At 41.4% G+C, this 15,726-nt stretch overlaps 1 protein-coding gene and 1 long non-coding RNA gene across 2 annotated transcripts in view; one reads left to right on the forward strand and one right to left on the reverse strand.

Annotated features, from left to right (window-relative positions):
* A4GNT (alpha-1,4-N-acetylglucosaminyltransferase) overlaps positions 1-15,726 on the reverse strand; it is an 86,091-nt gene that overhangs the window by 12,370 nt on the left and 57,995 nt on the right. The window lies entirely within an intron of this gene.
* On the forward strand, positions 3,801-6,027 carry LOC115478777. The gene is made up of 2 exons (XR_003943573.1): positions 3,801-3,918; positions 5,800-6,027. It is a non-coding gene; the product is annotated as an uncharacterized LOC115478777 (long non-coding RNA).

A 15,726-nucleotide genomic window follows, 5' to 3' on the forward strand; every position in this document is an offset into this window, starting at 1 on the left:
AACAAGAAAGGTTGCCCAAGCTGAGATACTACTTGTTGAACTCTCTAAAACAAAGTCAAATCAAAATATTGATATTTATTTCCCCTGCAAATTTTGAGCTCCCTTTAAAAGCAGCATTACCGATTATCATGCCCTGAATGGTAGATATTGGAGGGGAAGAAGGGAAACAAACTAGATACAACTATGGAGGATATATGTACCAGAGGAGGGAAAGAAACTGTTATACACACATGTGTTCTCAATAGCCACCAGACAGGTAGTAAGCAGCAGATGTCCTTGGCCATAGCAGAGACTAGAGTTTGCTCTGTGTTCAGCAGGCCAGAGGGAAGGGCACCAGACAGGAGCCGCCTGCAGGGGAAGAAGAGCAGAAACTGTTACTGGAGAAACCCACACCCCACCTGTGGATTTTGCAGATGGCCCTCAGGGCCTACTGAACATGAGGGGCAGGACAGGGTTAATGTTAAATGAAGCTTGTTGGGGTGAGTTAAATTTTTAGGGAATTACAATACATAAATAAAATGCCTTCCCTCCCCCGAGCCACAGGATGCCCTACCGGCACAAATCTCAAGGTACCGCTTATCCTTTCACTGTCTCTGCGTTTTTTCAAATGGCTACTGAGGGGGTGGGGGTCACGTGATAGCTACATCCTGAACGGATGCCTGGTGTTTCTTCTCCTCTCTCCTGCCCCAATAAAACGGCTAAAATACCCGCAGTTTTATCTGGATGAAGCACTAGTGAGTTTGCTTCGGTGCCTTATTGCTGGGGCTACCCACAGACAAGTTTTGGAAGGATCCTGAGAGCGCTTGGTGGTGTATGCCCGCCAAAACTCTGTGGTCCACTAAAGAGTGAGGAATCAGCCAAGCAGAAAAGATGACGGTGGCGGAAACCTCGCCGAATGGAGCACAGGAGCTGCTGGTGTTCGCACTACAAAAGGCAGCTATAAAAGAAATAGCTAGAAGCATGGCTGATATACTGGACGACAAACTTTCCAAGTTTGTGTGGCCACTGATGAATTGAAAGAGAGCATATCCACACACGCAACACGTATACAACAGGCAGAGGAGCGGGTTGGCCAGCAAAAGGATTTAAATGCAGAGATGAATACCAGGCTCAGCAGTGTAGAAAGTCATTGTAAGCTATTGGAAGAGCGGGTTGAGGACCAAGAAAATTGGAGCCGCCGAAACAATATTCGGATTGTAGACTTACCTGAGAGTGTAAAAGAGCAGGAACTCTGGAATGTAGTAGAATCATGGCTCCCCAGTGAACTCAGACTGGAAATGGAAGGTCAGAGATTGCGGATTGAGCGAGTACATCGTATAGGAGTGCTGCGAGATCAGGCCACGTTCTCAATTATGCAGAAAAAACTCTGTTCCTAATGAAATTTCGCCAGCGCAAAGAGGTGCTATATCAAGGTTCAAAGCTTTTACTATTTCAAGACTTCTCACCACGGGTATCAGAGATGCATGAGCGCTTGACTCCCTATTTCTCCCAACTATTTGATAAGGGGATCAAGTTTTCCTTGCTGTACTACTACTACTACTATTTAGCATTTCTATAGCGCTACAAGGCGTATGCAGCGCTGCACAAACATAGAAGAAAGACAGTCCCTGCTCAAAGAGCTTACAATCTAATAGACAAGAAATAAAGTAAGCAAATCAAATCAATTAATGTGTACAGGAAGGAGGAGAGGAGGGTAGGTGGAGGCGAGTGCTTACAAGTGGTTACGAGTCAAAAGCAATGTTAAAGAGGTGGGCTTTCAGTCTAGATTTAAAGGTGGCCAAGGATGGGGCAAGACGTAGGGGCTCAGGAAGTTTATTCCAGGCGTAGGGTGCAGCAAGACAGAAGGCGCGAAGTCTAGAGTTGGCAGTAGTGGAGAAGGGAACAGATAAGAAGGATTTATCCATGGAGCGGAGTGCACGGGAAGGGGTGTAGGGAAGGACGAGTGTGGAGAGATACTGGGGAGCAGCAGAGTGAGTACATTTATAGGTTAGTAGAAGAAGCTTGAACAGGATGCGAAAACGGATAGGGAGCCAGTCTTGAGGAGAGGGGTAGTATGAGTAAAGCGACCCTGGCGGAAGACGAGACGGGCAGCAGAGTTTTGAACCGATTGGAGAGGGGAGAGGTGACTAAGTGGGAGGCCAGCAAGAAGCTGTACCCGGCATGAGTACACTTTGTCCACGACAATAAGACTTTGTTTTTTGAATCGCCAGAGAAGCTAAAGACCTTTCTAAAACGACACCACTAACTTATAATGGAAGGGCTGTCTGACATGATTGCTGGCTTTGTAGATTGCGATTTGTCTTCTGCATGCGACCTTGCCACAGATAGTGGCCTTTTTCTTGATAGTTTCGGGCGCAGGAGCACACCTTTCACAGAATGGTAATATGGATTCCTCTGATATGGACTGCAGCGAAGGACTGCAACTGAGGACTGGCTCGAAGTGGGAGCACATCGTTAGCGCTGATTGCTACATTGTAACCATGCTGAACTGCTTATTTGGGGGGGAGGGGAAAAGGACAGGCACTTAGTGTTTCTGGGGGGTTTCTTTCTTCTTTTCTTGGGTTTTGGTCAAATAGGGGTTCTATTGGTTAAAGCATAGGTATGTTTGTGTGGATGTCCTAATGGACAATGGATGTGTATGTGGTTCTTTTTCTGTGGAGATGTTCAGATGGGGAACGTACTGTGGAATGTTTGGATGGGGGTTAGGGGGAGGGGTTGGATTGAGTCTCCTGGGTCTCTGAGGTTCTTCAGAGTGTGCTCGGGACAGATAATTTTACCATACCCTTGAAAAAGCCTGGTGGGGGAGGTGCGGCTAGGATGCTGCCCTCACCTCCTCGACCTGTTGATTAACCTTTTCAGGTGGTCTTGCTCTCTGCAAACTGGGTAGTCTATATGCCTTCCTATGCTTGGCCTGTTCTTAAGGGCTAGGCCTAAGGCCTGTACTTTGCTCAGTTTGGTTCTCACATGTAACATACAGTACTGCTTTCTCAGGAGCTGAGAACAGACACTTCAGGGATACACATTTTGCTGACTTTGCTGAAGCAGAGACTAGGCTTTTCATATAAACTCTATATAATGATGTAACCTTGATGAACAACAGACTGAGGACACAGTGAGCCTAGAATGTTTCAGATTTGGGGTGAGGGGACACAAGGGTATTGTTGTATGTAATTTTTTGCTCTGTGACTTGTTAATAATAATGAACAGAAATATAATGAGAAACTGTTGAATAGTATACAGTTCCTATGGTCAGTGGAATGCAAGTGTTTAAGGCAAATGACTTATGACCTGCAAGCCTGTGAGAGCAATAATGGAGTCATAGAACGAAGAGAGAGTTATAGAATTAACCTTGAAGAGCAGCTTGGTGTGAAGCAGAGACAGTGAAAGGGGGAGGGGAGACAGTCTTTGCTGGACAGAAAGAATGTGTTTGTAGATAAGGAATGAATGTGAAAACAAGCTTCAAAGAGAGAGGATTGATGACGTGCACATATTGGGTGCAGTGTGTTTGTAAGTGTATTTAAACTGAGGGAGAAAATCAGTATCTCAAGCAAAGCAATATCAAAGCTGAGCAAATATATATCTCTGTATTCCTGCTAAGCAAATATATAAATCTTTGTATTATCGATAAATATAAGCAGACTTTGCTTCCAAATGAGTGTTCCTCATTTGCCTCTGTTCGACGGAGAACAGTTGAAAAAAAATAAAAATATTTTGATTATTCTTTTTATAACAGGTGTCAGTTTCTTTATTTACACACATATAGGGTGTAAATCATCAAATTGGCGACCGCGGCAGGACACGGTTGCCGTCGTTTGGATTAAGTTTTTGGATTTTTTTATCGTGTGACTTTCTTTCCTATGATCTCCAGAAATGGCCAGCCTGGATTGAGTAGGTTATAGACTGTCAGTCAGCTGAACCGTGAGTATATCTTGGAGCAAAGTCTTTTGAAAAATTGCTTCTTTATTTTTATTCTTGTATCTTTCATTATTTATATTATTGTTTGCTGTGTATTTTGCTAGCTTAGGCATTGTTTGTTATTATATCATGAGACCTTTTCAGTCTAAGAACGAACTTTCCCTTACACCCGCTGCAGAGGGTCAGGGAGAAACATCTATCACTCCTTATGTTTTGTATGTAGATAGCCGAAAGAATTGTTCACCTCTTGTGCACGTTAAAGATACTTTTCCCTTTGAAGCTCCTGTTATTCAAAAGGTCTGTGAGAAATGGGCAGGATATGCAACTAAAGACCCATTCCTGGCATGGCCAGGCATGGGATCTTTTGCTCGTCCCCAAATATTGTCAGTTCAAAAGTACATTCAACAGCACAAAAAGGGTAAATCCCTTCAGAAACATCTGCATGTCCTTAATCTTTTTATGGTAACAGCAGATTTGTTTCACTCTGATAAAATGAAAATAGATACACAAGCACGTGAAACCGCACGCATGCAGGCAAACGAGGACAGCCATAAGCTGCCCCCACCTTATCAAACTTCGCTGACTTTGGGTTGATACCGCTGGACGCGTATGCCTCAGGGTTTTACTGATAGCCCTACTGTCTTTTCAAAACAGCTCATGTCTGATCTCACTGACTTCATTTCACTTTTACCTTCAAATGTTTCCCTGTTTGTAATATATTCTGACAGTTCTTATGTTATTAGCTCATTTCAGTACCATCTCCTGAAATGGCAACGTAGAGGTTTTATTACATCTAATGGTAAAACTTTAAAGCACCTCCGTTATTGGGAATTGCTTTTTGATTTACTTCAGGCTCGTGAGGCTGTAGGGGTTAAGACAGCGTTTATTTGGGTCCCTGCACATACAGGAGCTAACAGTTTTGAAGCCCGTGGTAATCAGCTTGCTGATACAGCGGCTACAGAAGTTGTTAGTTCTCAGGCTATTCCCTTATGCATGGTTGTTACACGCACTGGTAAAAGTACTGCTCAGACTATTTTACCCCCCACACCAGTGGAGCAAGCAATCTGGAAAAATACAGGGTGTATCTCTACTTCTACCGGATGGATACATCCTTCTGGAAAAACTTGTTTGTCCACAGCTGAAGCCATTACTAAACTTACTGCAATACATAGTGAGCACCATGATTCTATTTCAGCTTTAGTTGACTCTTTATCTTTACTGTATTGGAACCCCAATCTTAGAGAATTGGCTGAATCTATTGTTAAAACATGTCTTTCTTGTGCTGTGACCATTCCTCGTAGAGGTCCAGCCATACCCACGGGATGTTTGCCTACTCCAACAGGACCAGGTGTTGAATGGCATATTGACTTTACTGATATGATTCACCCCATCCAAGGTAAACGCTATATCCTTTTATGGGTCGATGCTTTCTCAAATTGTTTCAGATAATGGTTCACATTTTAACAATGTACTTATGCAGGAATTGCAGACTATCTTGAATATTACTCACCGCAAGGTGTCAGTATATAGCCCGACCTCTAATGGTCTGGTGGAACGATACAATGGTATACTGAAAACTAAATTGAGAACATTGTTGCATGACTTGGAGTCTGTGGCTCCACATAATAAGTACAATTGGTATGATCTACTCCCAGTGGCTCATGTCTATACGTAGCTCGCCACTGAGTAAATTAAAAATTTCACCTTTTCAATTACAAACAGGCAGACATATGAGAACGCCTGTTGTTACTCCATTGCATACGCCGCAAGTCTACTGGCAGCAATTGCAACCTGTTATGGAACTGGTTCAGTCTTTAGCTAATCCAACTCAGAAACAGTCTCGTAGGGACAGAGGTGATGATCTCTCTCTTTCCTTTTCCATAGGACAGCAGGTCTTAAGAAAAAACTTCACTCACAAAACCTGGAAGGATCCAGTTTATGTGGGACCATTCACTATCACTGATTTAACTCGCACAGCAGCAAAATTGTCAGACCATACCACCTGGATACATCTATCTGATTTACGCAAGGCTCCTGATCCAGGACCACCTGAGCAAATAGAAACCACCATTGTACCCCCAGAAGGCATTGATTAACAACATCATCAGTGCAGAGAAATTATGAAGGTTTTTGTAATCTGTCTGCTGGTAGGACTTACTTATGGACTCAATACATATGTTGAAAGAATTCAACATGCCTCAAAGACTCTTAATCTGACTAACTGTATTGTTTGCACTCCACTTGTCACTTCTGTAACTACCATTCCAGCACATGTTTACCCTTATACTATGATTAAGTTGCAAGGTATTCATAACTGTTTCAGTAATGGTACCTGCTATTTGGGTCTGGGTCATGAGCACAGGCAATATTGGACCAATGTTACTGCTCAACGCCTGCCTTCTTTATTTGCTCATACTATTCCTACATTAAACTATTGGTGTCTGATAAATTCTAGTTCACTTCAGGGTAAGATACCTAATGTTTTATGTAATTACACTTATGACATACAATCCCGGAATTGGACTGTGTTACAGGGATCCTATGTCATAAATCAGACTGCAACATCTATAGCCTGTGCTAACAAAACAACTTGTCACCGGACACTGACAACCTCTTATGTGACCTCTACTAACCTTACTCTCACAAATTTGACTTTCTTCTTTTCATTATGTCAATTTAATGCCTCTTCCATGCAAGCCATTACTGCTGTGCCTACTGCTTGTTCTTCAGTTAAGGAACCAAATAATCCTATTTTTCCTTTTTCTCAAACCTATGCTTTATATCATAACCTAACTTCTCTACAGTCTTTACGGTTAGGGGATTATTTGTTATGTGATAATATCCTGTACACTTATCTTCCATCATGTTATAAGTTCTGCACTCTTGTTCAACTAAATTTATTTGATTTGATCATTCCATTAAATGCCACATCACATGGTTCTAATAGTCAGAAACGAAGTAAAAGAGATGTTTCCAGTACCTCCTTTAGTGCTTTAACAGGAGATGATCAAGCTTTACAATTAGCATTAGATTATATTAACAGTACCTATCCTATGACCAAGAAACGTCTAGATGCCTTGTCAGCCACTGGATGGCTTCCATTTGCAGGATCTGCCATTGCAGCTGAAATGGGTATGTCAATCAGACGCTTACAATCACTATTACATGTTGTAACACATGAATTAGACATAGCTATAACAGCAATTCAAGAAGAAATTGATGATACAGCAAGATATGCAATGCAGCGCATTCTTTCTCTAGCAAGAATTCAAGTAAGTGATTATGAAGGGATATTGGACACGTCATGGTGGGATACCATAAAAAAATTGGTTTGGAGGATTAGGTCCATGGTTAAGAGGGATTGTGACTGGATGTATTGTTTTCATATGTGTTGCAGGACTCTTATTATGTTGTTTGCCTTGCTTACTTGGTTGCTGGAGACGAACATGTCAAGATTCATTGAAAATGGCCATGGTAACTCAGATACAAAATATAATACCTGATACCAGTGACTATGAACCAAACTGTCCTGGGTTACTGATGACTCCCGGAAATTCTGTGGTTTGATAGAAAATGTTTGTCATTGCCAGGACGGCCTGAGGTGTTACCTATTTATAGGATGATGCCCAGTCTAACAGTGATGAAAACTATAACCATGAAATTTTTGGTGAACCTTGCTTTACAAGGTTCAAGGGAGGATTTGTTAATAATAATGAACAGAAATATAATGAGAAACTGTTGAATAGTATACAGTTCCTATGGTCAGTGGAATGCAAGTGTTTAAGGCAAATGACTTATGACCTGCAAGCCTGTGAGAGCAATAATGGAGTCATAGAACGAAGAGGGAGTTATAGAATTAACCTTGAAGAGCAGCTTGGTGTGAAGCAGAGACAGTGAAAGGGGGAGGGGAGACAGTCTTTGCTGGACAGAAAGAATGTGTTTGTAGATAAGGAATGAATGTGAAAACAAGCTTCAAAGAGAGAGGATTGATGACATGCACATATTGGGTGCAGTGTGTTTGTAAGTGTATTTAAACTGAGGGAGAAAATCAGTATCTCAAGCAAAGCAATATCAAAGCTGAGCAAATATATATCTCTGTATTCCTGCTAAGCAAATATATAAATCTTTGTATTATCGATAAATATAAGCAGACTTTGCTTCCAAATGAGTGTTCCTCATTTGCCTCTGTTCAACAGAGAACAGTTGAAAAAAAATAAAAATATTTTGATTATTCTTTTTATAACAGGTGTCAGTTTCTTTATTTACACACATATAGGGTGTAAATCATCAGACTGCACGCTATACTGATAACTGACTAGCCAATGGCCATTGACTGGGCACGTGCAAACACATCAGGAGAGACTGATAGAATGCATGACCAATCCATATATGGTATAAGGCTACCTAATGGTTCTGGTTTATGGGAAATCACATGATTTCTGGGAAAACGTAACTTGTAACAGTATATATATGATGTCCGGGGCAGTATTAGCTGAGCAGACCTTGTCTTTCGGGATGTGAACTGTTGATTGGCAACCTGCTCCAGGGAGAGAGCTATTTTGTATTTTTGGCTCTGTGAGATACTAATAAAGGTAATTTACTGGCTGCGCCTAATGAAGTCTAAGTTCTCTTTCTTCTTCTTATTTTTCCAGCTGTTGGGGCTGTAGTGCTTTCTCTCCCTGTGGGGGCTAAGGGACATAAATACACATTTTTGGCACCCGAAAGGGACCGATTGCCCTGTACTTAGCTTTAATAGTCCTCTAAACTAAAAAAAAAAAAAGAGAAAGAAATCTGAGCTATTTCTGCAGCTGGCCTGTGGAAGTTTTGGTTTTTTACTCCGGAGTTTAGTGAAGAGCCTGCAAGGATGAAGAATCTCACTGCAAAGAGCTAGGTGGTGGCTGCGGTCACTAGCATAAATGCAGGTGAGCTGGGTGTGGACGCGTCCACTGCACAACTGGTGCATGTCTGGAATTTTGTTTAAAGACGTCTGTAATTATTATTATTTTATTATTTTCATGGGGGATGTTAATATCAACTGCTTTCATTGACAGCAGGACCTAGATAGTATATTTAAAATAGTGTGCATCAGTGATTCTTTATGATTTGTGGATGTGGCAGCATGATTAAAAAAGCCAGTATCTGTAAGTTTGCGTATGTGCTGTTTTTTAAAATTGCTAAAGTTTAAGAAGGAATTTTTTCTTCCTGCCCCATTTTCTCTTGAAGTTTTTGTTCATAGTCTTGGCTATTTGTGAAAGAGTTAACAGCTGGTCACGACATTTTGTTACTGTTTGCTTTGGAATGCAGTGAAAAAAAGAAAAAAAAGTGTTGCACTGGTTTTGCAGACAGCGAGACTTTCTCATTTAGTAAAAAAAAAAAAAAGAGGAATTTTATTTTGTTGCAGTCTGTGTTACTTGATTCACTTGCATAAAAGACAGCTGTACTTTTTTTATTTCTCTTCCCTAAATTCCTGGCACAGCTTCCTTGGTTTAAAGCTGCTCTGTCTCTCCTTTCCCTTCAGCATTATCTGTGGCCATGCGTACACACTGCACACTTCAGCTGCTTGTCTTGATAAGTAACTAGGCAACGATTCTTTTCAACCGTGTTTTATTACCTCAAGCTTGTTATGGATTTCTCATTGTAGCCCCATTAGCAACTGTTCCTTAAGATAATTGTTTGTCCCCCCCACCTTTTTGCCTGCCCGGTTAAACTTTCACTTTGAACTCTTGCAATTCGGAACTATGTAATTCACAGATGCTTCCTGTCAGCATGCCAACAGTACTGCTGTAAATTATGCAGACAGAATTCCCATTTGAAATAGCTTAGTGCAGGCTTCCTACCTCCTACCCAACTTTCAGGAGCCGTCTCTGTGTGTGCTCAAAAGAATCCCCGATACCTTTGGAAAGTTACTATCTATATCTCTAAATTCGGTCCTTTTTCTGCTTTGAATCATTAATAAACTGTGGCGAGAGCAAATTCTTGCTACCAGCCTTCTCTCTCAATTATGGACATTAGACACTTTTGATTGCAGTTTCAATGTTACTGTGTTTGATGGTTATATAATTAATGTCTGTTGTTTGAAATATGGTAGAGTCAATATCAATCTTTCTTTCATGTTTAGCCATGCTCTTTTATTAATTGACATAGCTATACCAGTGGAATATATATATATATATATTTTTTTTTTTCTTTTTTTAATGCACTCCATCGAGATTTCAGCTGCAGTTTAATCCTGATGGAGCATTAAAGTGTACTATTGTACATTTTTCTACCTTTGGAGTAGCTATGTGTACGATGTAACTTCTAGTTCTAAGACACCATTTTGATAATTTATCGTATATATACTTGTATATAATACCATGTTTACTTTAAAAATCATGCTCAGTATTGAATTTCTATAGCATAATCTAAATTATAACCTCTTAATTCCTTGACTTTCAATTGTTTGTCTTTCTTTATGCGGCCTTTTTTATGCAGGAGAACCAATAAATGTTTAGGTGCTCTCCGTTTCACTTACACTGCTGTTTGGCAGCACATATACTAAAATTGGAACTCTAATTTTTGTGATGTAGTCTTATTTCTGTATACTAAAATTTGACTGTAACGCTTATATAAAAACAGGAATTGTTGTCGTTAAGCTTTTTTTTAATACCTTACAGTACAGTATTTCGTGCTCTTACACTGTCTTTCTAAGCCACTGCTTAAGTTTGCTCTACTTTGTTTAAAATTCCCCTCACAATTTATTGTTTTAAAACTTTTTCCCCTACCTTAAGGTTATCAATAGAAATCAAACAAAATAAAACATGGAAAAGAAAATAAGATGATACCTTTTTTATTGGACATAACTTAATACATTTCTTGATTAGCTTTCGAAGGTTGCCCTTCTTCGTCAGATCGGAAATAAGCAAATGTGCTAGCTGACAGTGTATATAAGTGAAAACATTCAAGCATTACTATGACAGTCTGACAGGGTGGGAGGATGGGGGTGGGTCGGAGGTATGCATGGGGACATCAAAGCATATCATTGATATTCTAACAGGATGGGTGTGGATAGGTGAGGGGTGGGGTGATCAACAGAGACATACAGCTTTATGGTTTATAATGGGCTAGGAACCCCAGATCCTTGTTAAGTCCGTTCTGTTGGGTGTTAAAATATTCAATCATTCTGACTTCAAAGGTCTTACGTTCTTGTATGGTTTTAAAGTTACCTTTCAGTATTCTCACTGTGAAATCACTGGTACAGTGTCCTGGTTCTGTGAAGTGCTGTCCCACTGGGGTGGGAGCCCTACTGGCTGTATTGTTCATGTGATGTCTATGTAAATTGAATCTTGTCTTAAGCATCTGGCCTGTTTCTCCAATATAGCATCCTTCGTTACATTTTTTACACTGAATGATATATACCACATTGGAAGATGAGCAAGTGAAAGATCCCTTTATGTTGAATATCTTTCCTTTGTGGGTAACTGTGTTGTCCTGTGAAATATTTTGGCATAGTTTGCAACTGGATAAATTACAGGGACGTGTGCCCTTCTGTTCCTTTTCAGTCTGTGATGGAAGTTTACTTCTGATTAGCTTGTGTTTTAAGTTGGGTGGTTGTCGGAAGGCCAGTACTGGTGGGGATGGGAATATCTCTTTCAGTAATTCATCCTCCTGGAGTATAGGTTGTAGATCTCTTATGATTTTCCTCAGTTTTTCCAGCTACAAGGGGAATTCTGTCTGTGGATTTTTTCTCCTTGTACTGTAGCAGATTCTCCCTGGGTGTTTTAAGGGAGGAGGCAATATTCTTGGAGATTATTTGGGGGTTGTAGCCTTTCTGTTTGAAGGATGCACTCAGGCTTTTACGGTGTCTGTCTCTGTCCCCTGGGTCAGAGCAGATACGGTGCTATCTTGTGGCTTGGCTGTAAATGATGGATCTTTTTGTATGTGAAGGATGGAAGCTGGAGTTGTGGAGGTAGCTGCATCTGTCTGTGGTGACATACACATATGTCCCTTGTAGTGACATACAATCCAGAGCTGGAAAAACTGAGGAAAATCATAAGAGATCTACAACCTATACTCCAGGAGGATGAATTACTGAAAGAGATATTCCCATCCCCACCAGTACTGGCCTTCCGACAACCACCCAACTTAAAACACAAGCTAATCAGAAGTAAACTTCCATCACAGACTGAAAAGGAACAGAAGGGCACACGTCCCTGTAATTTATCCAGTTGCAAACTATGCCAAAATATTTCACAGGACAACACAGTTACCCACAAAGGAAAGATATTCAACATAAAGGGATCTTTCACTTGCTCATCTTCCAATGTGGTATATATCATTCAGTGTAAAAAATGTAACGAAGGATGCTATATTGGAGAAACAGGCCAGATGCTTAAGACAAGATTCAATTTACATAGACATCACATGAACAATACAGCCAGTAGGGCCCCCACCCCAGTGGGACAGCACTTCACAGAACCAGGACACTGTACCAGTGATTTCACAGTGAGAATACTGAAAGGTAACTTTAAAACCATACAAGAACGTACGACCTTTGAAGTCAGAATGATTGAATATTTTAACACCCAACAGAACGGACTTAACAAGGATCTGGGGTTCCTAGCCCATTATAAACCATAAAGCTGTATGTCTCTGTTGATCACCCCACCCCTCACCTATCCACACCCATCTTGTTAGAATATCAATGATATGCTTTGATGTCCCCATGCATACCTCTGACCCACCCCCATCCTCCCACCCTGTCAGACTGTCATAGTAATGCTTGAATGTTTTCACTTATATACACTGTCAGCTAGCACATTTGCTTATTTCCGATCTGACGAAGAAGGGCAACCTTCGAAAGCTAATCAAGAAATGTATTAAGTTATGTCCAATAAAAAAGGTATCATCTTATTTTCTTTTCCATGTTTTATTTTGTTTGATTTCTATTGATAACCTTAAGAGTGGACTAACACGGCTACCACACTCCTGCCCTACCTTAGAAATAGCCTCATGTCATAAAAAAAGGGGGAATAATAGTCTCATCAGTATTCCATTTTTCAAACGTGCAAATTAATGACACGTGTCTAACGATTTTTATGCAGAGGCTCGTTGGTAACATATCTGATTACCCAGTTAAGCAATTGTGCACACATTATGTGAATTGTTACTTGGGGCCTAAACAGAGGCCCTCATTGTCCTACTCTGTTTAATTGATTTTTTGTTTGCAGTTATTTTATTATTTTTTTTTATAAAATTGTCCTTTCACCTTAATTGACTCCTTACAGTACAAGCAGGACATCACATCATTTGAACCCTGACTATGTGACCACTGCCAGTACTAGTCTTCGTTGTAATTATGTCCTGATGAGTTTTACCCCATTGTCTAAATTAATAGAAGTTTTGAGCCTGAATTGCCATACAACCAACCAAAAGGGGGTTAAAAGCTTACAGAATTAAGGGAGGTCCGTATGTGCCACAGGATCTGGACTCTAATTTAACCCCATAGTGGGTGCTTGGTCAAAGTTGCAAACTTTTACACTCATATATTTCTGATGGCATGCTAATTTGTGTAATGCAGTTTTCTTGTTTCCAGCTGGTTGCATTACGCCCTGATTAAAAAAAAAAAACAGTGAACCATTTTATCTGTTGTAGCTTGCTTCTGAGGTTTATAACCAAACTAATTTTACCTTGCTTGTGCCTCATCAGGCCTTTTCTTCAAGCTGATTTAACTGATTTTTCTTACATTGGTTTCCAAACTTCACATTCACTTTTGGATTTTGACATTACCTGTAAGATTTGCTGTGGGGTTCCTGCCTGTGTTTTTCTGTTGTGTCCACATGCTAAATACTTTTAAACTTTGTGCTGCAGTTCCCGTTTTACTTAAAGTGTTTACTTCATTAATATCTGTATCATTCTACCTTACGTAGCTCAGATTCAAGAGACCCTGCCCCAGAACAAGGACAGCACCTAGTTTGCCCCATTGGTTTAAATTCCCTTCTCTTTACATTTGTTACAATACATGTCTGTCTACTGCAATATTAAATGTGTTTAATTCTCATGATAGTGTTATGCTTATGTATGTTCTGTATTCTAGGTCGCTTAGATTTCACAGACATCCCTCCCAGGAACATTGGACCTAAATGAGCTTTTACATCATGATGTTGTTTAGTTTTTTATGTACCTTGCCTGAAACTCTTTTGTGCTGTTCTTATTTGCCTTCTATTTCACTCCATAATACATAACTTGTTACCATTATTTGCACACTTTCTTGCTCTGTTTTATATTATACTGTTTTCCTACTTATTTTAGCCACCAGAGGGAGCTACCAAGATACAGATTTCCAGTTATGTTTTGAATTATACTAAGTTTAATTGGGAAGCAACTGGATGAACATTCTCATTTATTTTTGGGTAATTCTACATGAAATGGTTACAGACATGGTAATTCTACAGAGATGTTTAAAAGCTGTTAGCTGTTTCTCCAAAGACAAGCAGGCTAATATTCTCACATATGGGTGACGTCACGTCGGCCCGAGGACTTTCTAGCAAAGTCTTCTTGAAAATTGAAAAATGTCACTCGCCGCGCAGGCGGATGCACTGCGCATGCGTGCGTCCCTTTTCCCGCCTGCCGCGAGGACACATTCCTCAGTTTTTTCTTCTCCGCGTCAAGAGGTGCCACGGTGAGAATTTCTTGTCGTGTTCCTGAGCCCGGAGGTGAAGAATTTAAAGAAAAGTATCTTTTTTTTAGTTTATCTTAGTTCTTTTCGTTTCTTAAGTTTTCTTTATTTTTAGTCTGCAATTTTATTTAAATCGCATCGTTCAGTTTTTTTTCTTTTTTGTGTCCCCTTGTTTTACGACACAATCGCGTCTTTTGATTTGGCAGGGGCTATTTTTCCCGTTATGTCAACCAAGACGCCCAGCAGCTTTAAGCCTTGTGCCCGCTGCCATCGGGCCATCTCCAGCACTGACCCACACTCGTGGTATTTACAGTGCCTTGGGCCGGATCACCGCTCGGAGGGCTGCAAATTGTGTCTCGCGATGAAAAAGCGGACACTGCTCTCTCGAGATGCCCAAAGGGAGAAGATTTTTGGGCCTGGTGCCTCGACGTTGGCGCCGTTGGCGTCGTCCAAGACGGCGCCGTCCAAGTCGAAGTCGGTGCCGTCGAAGAGCGGGGACAGGCTGCCATACGACCGATACACACTGGGAGCAGTGATGCATCGAGTGGGTCTCCACCCGCCTCGGCACCTTCTGCTTTGCAGACCCCCCGGGACCGCCCTGCATCGGACCCGGCCCCGAAGAGGCGTGTGGATTCCTCGTCCTCTTCTCCGGTGCCGAGGAGTCTCGACGACGGGCGTCAGGCGAAGGCCAAGAGGCACCGTCGACGTTCTCCTTCACGTCACGGCACCGAGAGCTCCAGGTCATCGATACATTCGATACCCAAGAAGCGTCGGTGCCGATAGGATCGCTCTCCCTCTATTATTGAGGTACCGGTGCATGGGTCCCTTGGCAGCCGAGTCCCCACTCCGCAACTTCAGCAGACTTCACCTCCACTGCCTCAACCGACCCCCCAGCATCTTCCAGCAGCAACTCTCGATGAGCGTATTGTAAGGAGTATGAAGGAAGGAAAAGGGTGGAGAGGAACCCCAGCTTCCTACAGGGGAAAAGAGAGCTGGAGGTTAGGAGGGAAGAGAGCTGGAGGTTAGGAGGGAAGACCCTAGGGGGGCTCCTGTTTTGCCTAAGAGGGACATACCAATAAGAAACTACAACTCCCAGAAAGCCCCAGGAGAACCCCGGGTAAGGAGAAATAGGGTGCAAAACCAAGAAGCTCCAG

The sequence above is a fragment of the Microcaecilia unicolor genome, chromosome 10, assembly GCF_901765095.1.
Source record: "Microcaecilia unicolor chromosome 10, aMicUni1.1, whole genome shotgun sequence".
Lineage (NCBI taxonomy): Eukaryota > Metazoa > Chordata > Amphibia > Gymnophiona > Siphonopidae > Microcaecilia > Microcaecilia unicolor.